Raw genomic sequence first — 13269 nt, forward strand, 5'->3', positions numbered from 1 at the left:
CCTTAATTTTTGAATTGCTATTTTAACATATGGCTGCCATAACTGTGCAGAATTAGTTTTACTACACAACAAGGAAAAAATGTGTCCCTTATCCCCCTCATTCCTTTTATCAGCCAAGGATAAACCTTTATATGCCTCTAGGTATTTCTTTTCTTTTTTTTTTCTTTTTTTTTTCCTTTTTAGCACATTATTCCATTATTCTGCATTCTTATCATTGCTTGCAAAATGACTGCCACAGTATATTAAATATACTTATTTTAAATATATGGTCTACCATCTTTATTCCTAGAAAGTAGTTGTTTAATTTGCTATTTTAAGATGCATGTGTGTGAAAGGGAATTCTCTCTTTGTCAATTAATTATTATTTACTTTTCTTTCCAATGTTGCTCCATTAATTTATTTCTCATTACTGACTTTTTATTTACTCCCAGATTATGAATCAAAATGCTAAACACTACTGGGCAACATATAGACGCTTATCAAACACAATTTAATTATCATTGTGGATGTCTGGGCAGTAAGGAGTTAACATATGGTTATGCCTACAACAATTGTGGCCACTCAAGTGGGCACTTTAGAATAAGGGGGAGGTTGGGGAACACCTTTGTGGGGCTGACCTTCCTGTTCTGATCCACAAGGCAGAATGGGCTCAGGAACGGGGTCGGGGAGAAGGCAATGCCAGTAGGAGGGTGCCAACAATAGCAAAAGACCCTCAAGGCCCCTCAAACCATTTCCACAAAGGTCCAGAATAACCGACTGCCCATGCTCACTCATTTCCATGAAGAACAGATACCTAATCTCAGGATGGGGAAAATTTATCTGTGCAAAGGAGCCCCACAATGTGCAGGTGGTGCCCTGTCATCTGGATCAACGCTGGACCCAGGACTGGGGATCTCCTTTCCTCTCCTGTCTGATCTTACTGTAACTCTTCATTATTCTCTCTTTTTCTTTATTATTAGAAAATAAAGGCAAATATATACTAATTTCAATGCTGAATGTTTAGTTTTCTAATAAAATTTTGTGAGATTTTTTTTTATTTCTGGACCTTTCCAGCCTTTTCCATTCTTTTTCAATAATGGTCATCTGTGAATCTTGGGTGCTCCCTCCTGTGTAACAGTGAGATGCTGCACCCACAGATGACTATTATTTGAGACTTGCCAGTTAATTAGTGGTTAACTCATTTAAAGCACGATTTATCTGAAATTAAAGTATGTCATGGAACTACGGCAAAGCATATATCCATGGGCCAAAATTACCATTGAATATCAGATAGGAGCAATCATACTAAAGACTAATAATGATGAGCTTATAAATATGTATAGCCACATTATTATTATTATTTTGGAGCATTTCATTCTCTGAGAGAAATCAGTTCCCTGCTTTACTTCCAGTTGATTGACAGTTCAAGGGTCACACATTGGTCTGTTTCTCTTCCTAAAGGAGGAAATCTAATTTTAGTCTGAAAGAGACTTAAAAAATCCTAGAGCAAGAGGTCATCCAGCTTTATTAACTTCTCTTTGGGCTAAAATCTTTGATGGAGAACTATGAATTTGGAGGTGCAAAAAAAGATTCTTGTAAAATGTTGATGCCTATCCAGATAGCATGTTAGATCTTATGAGCACCACAAGTCATGTGAAAATAAAATGCACTGGTTTTATCAGAGAGTCTTTTAGGCTGCAGGAGGAAGGGAAAGGAACTTGTTCGTGTGAGCACACAATACATGGCTCCAGAAATACTGCTTTTGTTTCCCACTCTCAAGTACAGAAGGCAAGGAAGGAATTCCTAGAAATCAAAACTGCATTAGAAAAATCTTCAAGCATACAAAGCCAGAAATCAACCCCTACAGAAACAAAAGGAAGTTAACAAAAATATAAATGCATAGGCAGAAGCTACTGGTCCTTTACTGTTATAAGCGCATGTGGGGTTTTGTGGTCACAGTGAAGAAACCAGCAGCACACACCATCCCAGAATGACAGAGGTGCAGGTAGGCATGTACAGAGCTTCCTGGAGTTTTTGGATTATCAATGGCTTCAGATGGTTTTGGCTACTTTATCATGGTCTGTAAAAGTCCATTGATCAGCACCGCTAACAGAGAAGTTCACAGCCTGACATCCTCACAAAACCAAGGCACTGAACTGCACCCGAGTTCTCGAACCTACTAACACACTAATCTGAATGTGGATTCTAAAACAAAACTAAAATATTTTATATGTATCCCTCCCTAATTTCAGCAGCCTGGTGGTTAAAGGACACTTTTTTAAGATAGGGAAGGCCTAAATTCAAATCTGATATTTTTCTGATTTTAGATATAGAGATTTAGGGGTTAAACAAGCATGGAGAAAATAACTCAGCAGACTAGTAAGATAAAATTCCAATCTCTCTTTCAATTAGAATTTTCTTCATTTATATAGAATGGAGCAATTCTAGTTGAATACTGGATTTCAGCACCATTCCAGAATTCTTCAAGGAGAGTGATGGTTTTTCTGAACTGTGGAAAACACTGGTGCAATTTCTTGCCCCAAAGTGGATTTCAGAGATATATGAACATGGATCTCACACATACCAAAAGAGACTATCACTCTGCTCTTTGCAAGAAAAGATGAAGTTGACAGATGAAACTAATTCCAAGAGTCATTTGTAGCTGCAAATCCAAAATGGGAAAAGGTGTTTTCCTCTAACCCTGTGTTCGTTTAACAGCCTTTGATGGCAGAGCAGAAGTCTGAACATTTCTTTGTCATTTCCTACTGTTTAATACTTCACACAAAGCACTGCCTTCTTTGAACCCTATTTTTAGGTGTCTTCTTCTGCCCATAAATTATGGATAGAGCTCTGATTTCACTAGGGAGAAGGCCACCTGAAGAAATGTTCCAAATCTTTTTAGACTCCATCATTTTTCCTCCTTCAACTTACTTCACTTTAACAAAAACTCTATAAGGACTACAGACTGAGATTCAAAAGCAGCATAAATTGATGCATCTACTGAGCTACCCTGGCTCACATTAGCTGGAAATAGAACTCCAGTCTGGAAGGGACAGTTCAGTATCACAGAATCTGACAATGTTGTCGGATAATACTATAAACTAAAGCAAGGCCAAAGGCCTTGCAAATATTGCGTGAATTAAGTCTGTAAAATAAATTAACCTATAAAATAAATTAACCAATAAAATAAATTAACCTATAAAATATATAAAGTGTGGTTAGGTGTTAATTTTTGCTTGCTGTTTGTTTTTTTAATGAGAATTAGATCTTCAGCAGGTAGTTACTGTCATATTTGGAGATGTGTTGATTTAAACAAGGCAAAGAAAATATTATTTTTAAAATTACTTTCCCTTCCTAACTGTTCCATCTTTTGGTGGAAATGGACAATAAACAGTAATTTCACTGAAAGGCTGAAAAAGCATGAGAATTTAAAGCTGATTCTTCATGCATTTAGGAGAAATTTTACTGATGACATTTACCTCATGTTTTCACATTCTTCTCAAAGTAAATAAAAGCATATTCTTTTACAATAGTTATAAAATAATTTAAACCCACATTCTTTTACTCTTTAAAGGTTGAAAATTTCAAGCTTTAAAATTGACAATATATTGCAAGCACACTTCTGGGAGGAGAAAATGAAATTTCCTAAGGGTGTGTTTGTCACTGGCAGGGCCAAATCAGCAAAAGCTGAGTCATTTTTATCAAATGAATCTGGCATCAGATTAAGGAAAAAATAACATGTGGAGACAGAAAGGTATGCAGTATGTATTTTTACTCACCCATACATTAATTATCCATTGTCTTAAATCCTACCTTCAGTCAGCTGACTCATTTGACCCACCAATAAAAATAAAATATTATGAAACTACTGAGGTACCACATAGTGACTCATTTAATATCTTTAGCCACCTGAATTCTCAAATAAGAAATGCTTTTCTATGTTGTTTAAGTCAATGTTAATGTTTCCTTTTATTTAATATCTACTTTCTTGTAAAAGTCAATGACAGCAAGCTACTGAGCTTAAAATGCAATGTATATATGTATATATGTATATATATCTATATGTCTATATGTCTATAATGTCTATAATGTCTATAATGCATATAATGCATATAATGCATATAATGTATATAATGTATATAATGTATATATATAATGCGTATATAAAATGCAATGTATATATCAATAAAAAATGTATCTATAAAATGCAATGTGTATATATTTTTTTTTCAGGCAGGTAGATAGGCCTTATAGCATTAACTACCCAAGAGTAAGATTTTTGAAGAAAATGTGTTAGGAGTGAGTACCAGGAAGGACCTGAACATCTACAAAGTGGTGTGCTGTATTTTTATGTGGTTGGTTGAGACCAGACCCTGGTTTATGAACATATTGCCTGTACCATATACATATGGAGGACTTAGGATCTCCATGCAGAATCCCAGACCAGAGACCCAAAGCTGCCTTCCTCAGCTGGTGAGGATGATGATGCCCTGCTGCCAGCCCTGCCAAGCACTGCCCAGGAGGGTGCCTGGCCCTGGGGGTGAGCCTGAGTCTCCAGGCTGATGGTCTGAGCACAGAGCTCTGAGGTGTGCACCTCCTGCTCCTCAAAGACAGCCCAGATTCGTGCTTGCACACAGCTCAGTCTCTGTGTGTATGAGTTGTGAGTTGTGCTCTGAACGTGCTGTGGTGATGATACAGTGCAGAGGATCTGGGTGGACTAACACTGAGATCAAAACTAAGCCCACAGATGTTTTTCAAAAGCAATTCTTTGGCAGCTATGCCTTCCCCAGAAAACAATATGTCTGTTTATTTTGTGTGTGGCCCAAGTTCAATCTTTGAATTGATGAAGATGGTGGATGTTACACAGACAGGCAGGATCACATCCTACTATCATGTCAGTTTTACACAGTTCTGACTCCACTGACTTTGATGCAGACATCCCCAAATTTAAATTGACATCAGAGGAAAGAGTCCATGATGTTTCTAAGGAGCTAATGTCAGACAGTTGGTGTTATGCTCATCTGACATATTATTCACATAGGTTATATCACGGTTAGATTTAAAACCGAAGTTGTAACTTCATTTTAGAACAGATATGTCTTTCTCTGCTTTAGCCTAATGGTCTAGGAGCTGTGAATGACAAAATACTTTTGCTTGCCAGAAATATAAGTTTTTGTATGCAGCTATTTCTCATAATAATGCAAAAAAGAAATCTGGGTCACTTCAGTCATTTTCTTCCATTAATAGTTAATGTGAGTTACTGCCATTGAAAGTATTCTAAAAGTAGAGATTTTATTTTTTTTTCTGCACTTACAGACAAATAAAGAAACAAAAAATATTTTTAGTCAAAATAGTTAGGAAATCCTTCATTAAAAAAAAAACCAAGCCTAAGTTCGACTTCTTTTTTTTTTTTATGGAAGCATGCTGCTTCTGATTTTTATGAAAAACCAAGATTTTTATACAAAGTTCTTTCCCCAAAATATCTGCTTTAAGAAGAACCATGGTTTCCTGTTCTGCAAAAAGAGCAGGGGGGAAGAAGGATCCTTTAATGTATGTACAAACAATTTCAAACCTAGTAAGTTGAAGGAAACTGTTTGAGACAAGAGAAAACTTTGAAATCTAGTTTCTCCTGCTGTTCCTGTTAGATTCCTTGCCACCTGCTTTTGCTGAATCAACATTTCTAGAAAACTGGTCCAGATTCAGCACAGTGGGGCACAGGTAGGCCAATTTAATTCCCTCCTTCCTAAGCAGCTCTGACTGCTGTTTGATATTCTTTGTTTTCAAGCCTTAAAGACAAATATACAATTTTTGTGCAATTCCTTCTTATTGTGGTCTGTCATTAGTAATCCCCAGTAAAGAAGCTGGGACTGCCAAGATCACTGTGGAAACACTGGAGCAGTAGTGATGCAGATGATGAAATACAGGAATGTTCATGTGGACTGGCACATGTGTATTTGCCAGAGTGGCAAACACCCACAGCAGGTGGTGTGAAGGCAAATGCAGGCACAGAGAAGGCGGAGCAGGGCTGAGGGTTCCTGGAGTCACCTCTGCTGCCAAGGGGCAGCTTCTGAGCCTGCCCAGCTGCAGCAGCACAGCCCCGCGCCCAGGGCTGGTCCTCCTGCCCACTGTTCCCCTGTAGCAGTGTGACCACCAATAAATGTGTGACTGCTCCCCTGTAGAGTGTGACCACCAGCAAATGTGGTTTTCAGGGACACCACTGTCCCATTCTCCCCTGTCCTGATGATGAGGATGGAGCTGCCTTCCACACTGTGCTTCTGCCTTCATATCCCACAGGACCCCTACATTTCCATACTATTCCTACATGGCAAAGGGGAGAAAGAACTTCCCTATGTAGATAGTGGGGCTGTTTGATGTTTCTAATACCGCGTTAATTGATTGTTATTGCTGGTTGTATCTGTGTCCTGTCAGCTCCCTCCTGCTCCCCCACCAGCACCCCCCCATTCCCTCAGTCTAAGGTTTTATTGAAAGCAAAATTATTTTGCCCGAGTAAAATCTTAGGTCTTGGCTAATATTTCACTAGTTGCACAGCTTGAAATCACAAACAAACAGCATTTCCTTTTGAAGAAGTGGCAGACTGAAAAAGGTGAAAGATAACAGGGCAAAACCCTGAGGACAGATTTGTCCTCTCTTTCTGAGTTAAGAAAGGAGGAGGAAGGAAATAAATTAATAGGGAAAAAAACCCCAAACATATACTTTGCATTTAAATTTTGAATTTGGAAATGAAGAGTATAATGTTTAAAAGTATTATTTGTCACTCGTTATGATCCGTCTTCTCTTTCTTTCCTTCCTCCAACACTCCCTCCCCCATGCCAGCTTGATCTCTTTGTGTGAATGTAATAATAGATATCCCAGCAAGGCACCATCTTTGTTAACACGCTTCTGAAGCTCTTCTAAGCTGCTGTTTTCAGTGGAAAACTCTGCAGCTCTATGATATGATACCTTTCAATATAATTTCCCTGAATGATTCACATAATTATTGTGGCTACTTGCAGGCAAAAATGCCCTCATCCATTATGCCCTCAAGAACTGCACGACAAGCCCTACTGACAAGAAACACACATGTCAGTCTGTAGCCCATGCTCTGCTTGACTCACTCACATTTTGGACTGACTTCTGAGCAGTGATTCAGCTGAGTCCTGCCCAGCCTTCCATGTTGATAATATAGGGAAAAAATGAGAAAGCAGCAACATTAGGCTCATTGTATTCTCTCAAAACCAAGAAAAGCCTCACTGTTTTCCTGTTGCAGTTTTGTTGACACTTCCTTGCTGGGTCCATAGTACTGGCATATGCTTCTTATTCACCACCTTAAATATACTTTCCTCAGAAGCTAATTACATGACAGGGAAATTTTCAGCTCATGTCACTCTTCCAAAGGGTGCTAAGTTTATTTTTCTTATTCTTGAGAGGTTCCTATAGAGCAGAGCCAGAAGAGAATGCACACTGGTGATATGCCCACAGAAATGAGACACAACCAAATAGCATTTTCTTAGCAGGGAGATCATCCTGAAGGATGATGGTGTCCCTGGAGCTGCTCTCCCTTTCCAGGACCAGAAGACCCTGTTCAACAGCTGGGAGAGAGCTGGTGGCCCTTACGGCTCCAAAAATCACATCCACATCCCTCCTCAGCATAAAAAGATTCACCTCTTTGAAACTGAACAACCTCCACTGCCCTTTTATTGTCTCAAACCCATCCACCTTGAACATGATAACTTAATTATATCCCAAACTGGGCAGACTGAAATCTCATTTGTGACATGATCCTTTTGGTGTATAATAGTCTTAACAAGCCTTAATTTTCCACTCTGTCTTCCTGTCATAGTTACTTACCACTGCTAAGAATAATGAGATAAAAATGTGAGGTTGAACCGCACAAAGGAAAAAAGAATCAGAACAGAGCAAGGCTCACATGGACTTCCCACAGAGGAATATCTAATGGCACTCCTGAGGCACTTCTAAGACTCAGCTGCTTCTCTGGACTTCAGGTGAAGAAGGACCATGTTGCAGATTTTGGGGGTGGTTTTGCTTTAACATCTTTTTTCCCCAGACTTTGTCAGCCTGAAAGGCATGGCTCATCCCTTCTGGCCCATGAAATCAAGGAAACTACCCATCTACTCTAGCAAATGATTTAATTTGCACACACTTGCCTCAGCATGAGCAATTCACACTACTTCATTGTATGACCTTGAGTAACTTGCGCTTTTTTATTTTTTAGTTCCAAAACTTTCATTTTTAAAACAGAAGTTTCTAACTTCTATTGTAAAAAATATCATCCAAATGCATTCTGCTGGATCCAAAATACAGAATTTTAATTTATAAAAACCAAACAAAATCGCAAAAAAGCATAATTTTCAGACATTTAAGGCACATTTCACTTTGTAATTTATATTTTTCAAAGACCTTGTCCCTAACTTGTGGAAACATGGATCTATGATTCATTGAAAATAACTGTCAACAACTTAAATATTTATGTATTTACTTACTCATATTGCCACAAAGTGTTAGATTAAAAAAAAAAAAAAGAAAACAAAAATAAACCACCTTAAAAGTTTGCTTTATTTTTTTTTGTCTTTAATGGTTCTTGCTCTTGTTGTTTGTTTGGGGCTTTTTTATCTGTTTCACTAGCCCAGACTGTTTGATTTTGTTTAGTGTTTTCAGCTGGTTTTACCTTACATCTAAGGTTAAGTCTGAAATACTATTATCAATCCCACAAACGACTTTTTAAGGACACTGTTCTATTGGAATGTGATATTATACAGAAAATAAAAATCCTAGACAAGAAAATCTGTTTCTATTTATGCATGTGTCATATGTATATACATTTTAATAAAAAATATTAAATTCTTGGGGTCCTAAAAATGTCATTATTTTTTCTGTCATTATTTTTTCTTTGTTAATGACTTTATATTAGGAACTTAATTTTAAACTTAAAATGTAAACTCAAACTTACATGTCATGGTTTTGAAGGGCATAGCAAAGTGTATGGGGGTTCTGTTTCCTTTTCTGGTAAGGGATATCTAGGCAGGCATAAATCTGAGCACCTCCTACCAAAAACTGACCAAAGCCATGTGCTACTGGATGAAGGCTGAAGGTTTTGTCTCAGCACCCATCCTCTACTTTGTGCTTTCAAGCACCAATATCACAAAGATCTACATTCTTCCTGATGCTTGACCCACCCTCCCCACTCCAGTTTATCACCTTCAGGGTCCTGGTGTATTCCAGACTTTGGCTGAGGACATAATCTTCCTTCTGGGATGTCACATCCCTTACCAGAGATGGCCCCTGTCCATCCATTGGGGTGCTCCAAGATGGTCCTGTATGGTTTGGGGTGCCTCAGGGGACAGCAGATGAGGGTCAGAAGGGTGTGTGCACAGACCTCATATTAGAATCAAGGCTTAAATCTGCTTTATATTGAAGTACTTGAGCAGACTTTGGGTGCTGCCGTTTTGCCAAAAGCAGCTGCATCCCACAGCTCTTCTTTTATGAATGTTCTTCTCTCTCCTGGCCAAACACATGAGTCTGACCTCATCATTATTCCAAGATACTTAATGTCTAATGAAAAAGATATTTGTTAATATTGAATTACATGGCTGCATTTGTTTGGTGGCTAGCAATTTTAGCTTCTCTGACAAATATTCCAACTGTAATGCTTAATCTGCTTGAATACATGAGAGAATACACACTCTTTTTTTCTTTTTTTCCCTTTGTTTTAAAGTTATCCATTATAATTAAGATAAATAATGTCCTGTCACGGCGCACAGAGACCAGAGTCTGGGTAGATCCCATCTGTGTAAGTGCTGCAGACCTCATTGCAGAAATCTCCTTTAGTCAGCTCCTTTGTTGCGTGTTACCACATAATTTTTACCTACAGTCATCCAGGCTGGTTTTGCCTGGTGAAGCATCTGCGGTCTGGATTTTGGGGACGGAAATGAGGAGAAGCTCCAGAGGACTGTGCAAACACTGCATGCCTTTGTCTGCTGGCTGCCCTTTCTCTGGCTGGCGGGGCTGGGGCGCGGGGATAGCGGGAAGCACAGGCTGTGGGTTCCACCTGCAGCCTCGTTAGACAGACCCACCGTGGCGTTCAGTGCCTCTCTTCTGCCTGATTAAAGATAATAGGGGACAAGGCACTGACAGCCCTTTGAGGCAGGGTGGTTTCTGCAGATAACTAGGGGATGGATTTGTATCGTCGCGTTTATATTTAGGATTTGATTAGTTTTTTTTGCTTTATAATTCTAGTGATATTTTTAGTCTAGCTTATTGAGCATTAGAGCAACCTTCTCTCCAGTGACCAGTCTAATACCTCCAAAGCCCCACAAGGGGCTGTTGGGACACTAAAGACCATCAATCCTTATGAATAATGCATCTATTTCCTACCAAGGCTCAAATCCCATTAATACTATAACATTATTACGTCTCTTATTTACTCTTTTCTATCTATGGGATAAATGATTAATTCTGAACAATTTTTTTTAAATTAAGAAGAAATATCAGTAGATCCAAATCATTTGTAGAAAAGTCACTGGTAGAACATACCAAAGTTATTGCCAGAAGAAAGTGGTTAGAAATAGAAAAAAAATTATGAAATAAGAATAACTCAATTTGTGAGACAGGCGTACACATTACAAGGTCCTGCCTAAAAATGCCCACTAAAATGCATTGAAACCCCATGTTCTGCATGGGGAGTTCCCATCCTGAGGAGAATGAATCCAGAATTAATCCACAGACAGGGGGGATTGAATGGAATTATAATACGGATATTACAATATCACCAGGGTTGTCTGTCTGACCAGAAAAAGGAAAAATGCTGAGATCATCAGAACAGGTTGTAAAACGACTTTCTCTGTCTTTGGATTTGGGTAATTCCAAATGTGTCATGGCCTAATTAGGCAGAACCTGGATGGAAGAGCCTCTGTCCCTGTAGGTTCACGACAGCAAGATCTCAGCCTCCTCTGCATGTCTGACTGCCACTGCTAATACTTCTACTGCTGATGAATAATTAATTACTGTGAGGATCTACTAAAATCCAGTTGCCCTCAATGTCCTCTTCATACTTAGCAAAAGCAAATAAGTAAACCCCAGAAGACTGAGTAACTTGCCTAGCAGAGCTCGAAAATGAGCATTAGTCATATTGGTGCATGCTCGAAGATAAATCTTATAAATGAAAAAACATACTACTGCATGTGTAAGGTGAAGTACATAAAACTCAGAAAAATACAGCTTTGCATGCATAACTAGATTTTTGATATATTCAGTATCAAATCCAAAAGGAAGCACATTACAAGAAAAATATATTACTGTATTCAGTGTAGATCTGCAACCTTCCTGAATTATTACTGAGCGGTTTGCTACAGAATTCACCAATACATTGCCTTCCCCAGCCCCATTAGATAATTTCCCTTTGTCCAGAATGACCACACGCTCTACTTCTGAAATGCACAGAGGCAATAAAAAGAATATGGAGGTTTAGCAAGTGAGGCACTGAGGGACTAATATTCAGCAACGCTAATTCCAGCTAAATTTATATTGTATTGAGAGAAAGTGCTGTTAAAGAACAGCTTGGCATACGTCGAGACATGTGGTTACCAGATTACTTTCTATCTCCGCTCAAAAACATTTAGAGAATTTCTCATTAAAATTATTTAAAGTGAAACAAGTCAAATAAATCTACTTAAGCTGTTGTTGCATTGCCTCATTTGTGCTGAAAAAATGTTGCTTGTTTCTTACATTCTATTTTAACTGTACATATGAGGCTTTACTTGCCCATTAACAAAATACATCACCTCCCAATTGCTTTCTATACCTCCTTAAATGTTAAACATAAACATATATACCATCTGTTTCCTATCATGAACCAATCCAAAATGGCTGTACTAGACACCTCCACATAATAGATCATCTTAAAACACCTTAGTGGTTTTGCTTTATGGAGTTATTTTCCTGTGACAAATTATAAACCTATACTTCAAGAACACGACCGATCTGTAGCCTCGATTGCAAATTCTGGATAGTTTCTCTCCATTTTAACAAAATGTGCTGGCTTGTATCTGATGCAGTAATTTTTTTAAAGCTGTAATACTACTTTTGTTGCTGTGATATCCTGCAAATTCAGTTAATTTCTCCAGTTAATAATTTCTCAGCTAATACTTCATGAAGCATACTGATTGAAACCGCTACAGCTCAAAATAGCCACTGCTATAACTTACAAAATCATTATATCGCTGTTGTGTAAGTGAAACTGCAAAACAAATTACAGGGTTTATCATCAGTCTGCAATCAAAAATAAATTTCAGGAGGAAAAAAAAATCACACTTCTATTTTAAAAAAATCATCTTTGCAATGCTTGTACTTGTGAACTCCAGCTATCAAATGTTCAACAGGAAATGGACAAAATATAGTCATAAATGTCATTGAATGAAAATTTGGTTCTGAATGGATTTCAAATGTACTTTCTCCTCAGGTTCAGCTCTATGAAAAAATGACTGTCGGGAGCAAGTTGAATTCAGTGAGAAATTTCTCCTTGACTTAAATGAGCTTTTGACCAATGCCTCACAATATTAATGCATGAACCTGCAAACCCTTATTTCCCAGGGTAGCTCCAATGAATCCTAGACTGATTAAACCTCTGTAGACCTGTGTGCAAAAGCAATACTCTGTCTGCTCATTCTCCCTTAAATGTAAGAGCTCAAATGGTTATGAGACAGTATTGGTACAGGTTTGATCAAAAATAAATGCCATATATCCAAGGACCATGAATAAGGGATGAAACAGCAAGTGTAGAGGTAAAAGAGCTGAAGGGAAAAAATATAAAGATACCATTGCCTTGGACTGTATAATCTCAGCAGAGCTTCTTGTCATGTCAGAGGCATTATTTCAGAAGTACCTGTTAATGCCTCTTGGCTACACAATCCCAGTTGATGAGGCAGACTTCTGTGGAAGTATGAGCTGCTTGGTAACCTCTTGTCACTAGAAATAAAGAACTGGAGTACTGGCATTGTTGTTGAGTTTATAAACCAGTGCTACCAGAGGGAACAAATCTGCAAAAGTTTGAGGAAGAAATAGTGCAGATATTTCCTATCTAAGCCATTTTTAGTCTGAGGAATTTCTGAAGAAATGGTGGAACAAGACGAAATACCAGGTCTTTCATTCTTTAAAAAGTGATGGGAAACCTTTTCTACCTGCATCTGCCCACAGAATCTCATGCAGTAAGAGCTCCCTTATTGTTACAGTCTGCCTGAACTCCACTCTCCAGACAAGGCTGAGACCTCCAATGGA

Source organism: Zonotrichia albicollis, chromosome 1 (assembly GCF_047830755.1).
Source record: "Zonotrichia albicollis isolate bZonAlb1 chromosome 1, bZonAlb1.hap1, whole genome shotgun sequence".
Taxonomy (NCBI): domain Eukaryota; kingdom Metazoa; phylum Chordata; class Aves; order Passeriformes; family Passerellidae; genus Zonotrichia; species Zonotrichia albicollis.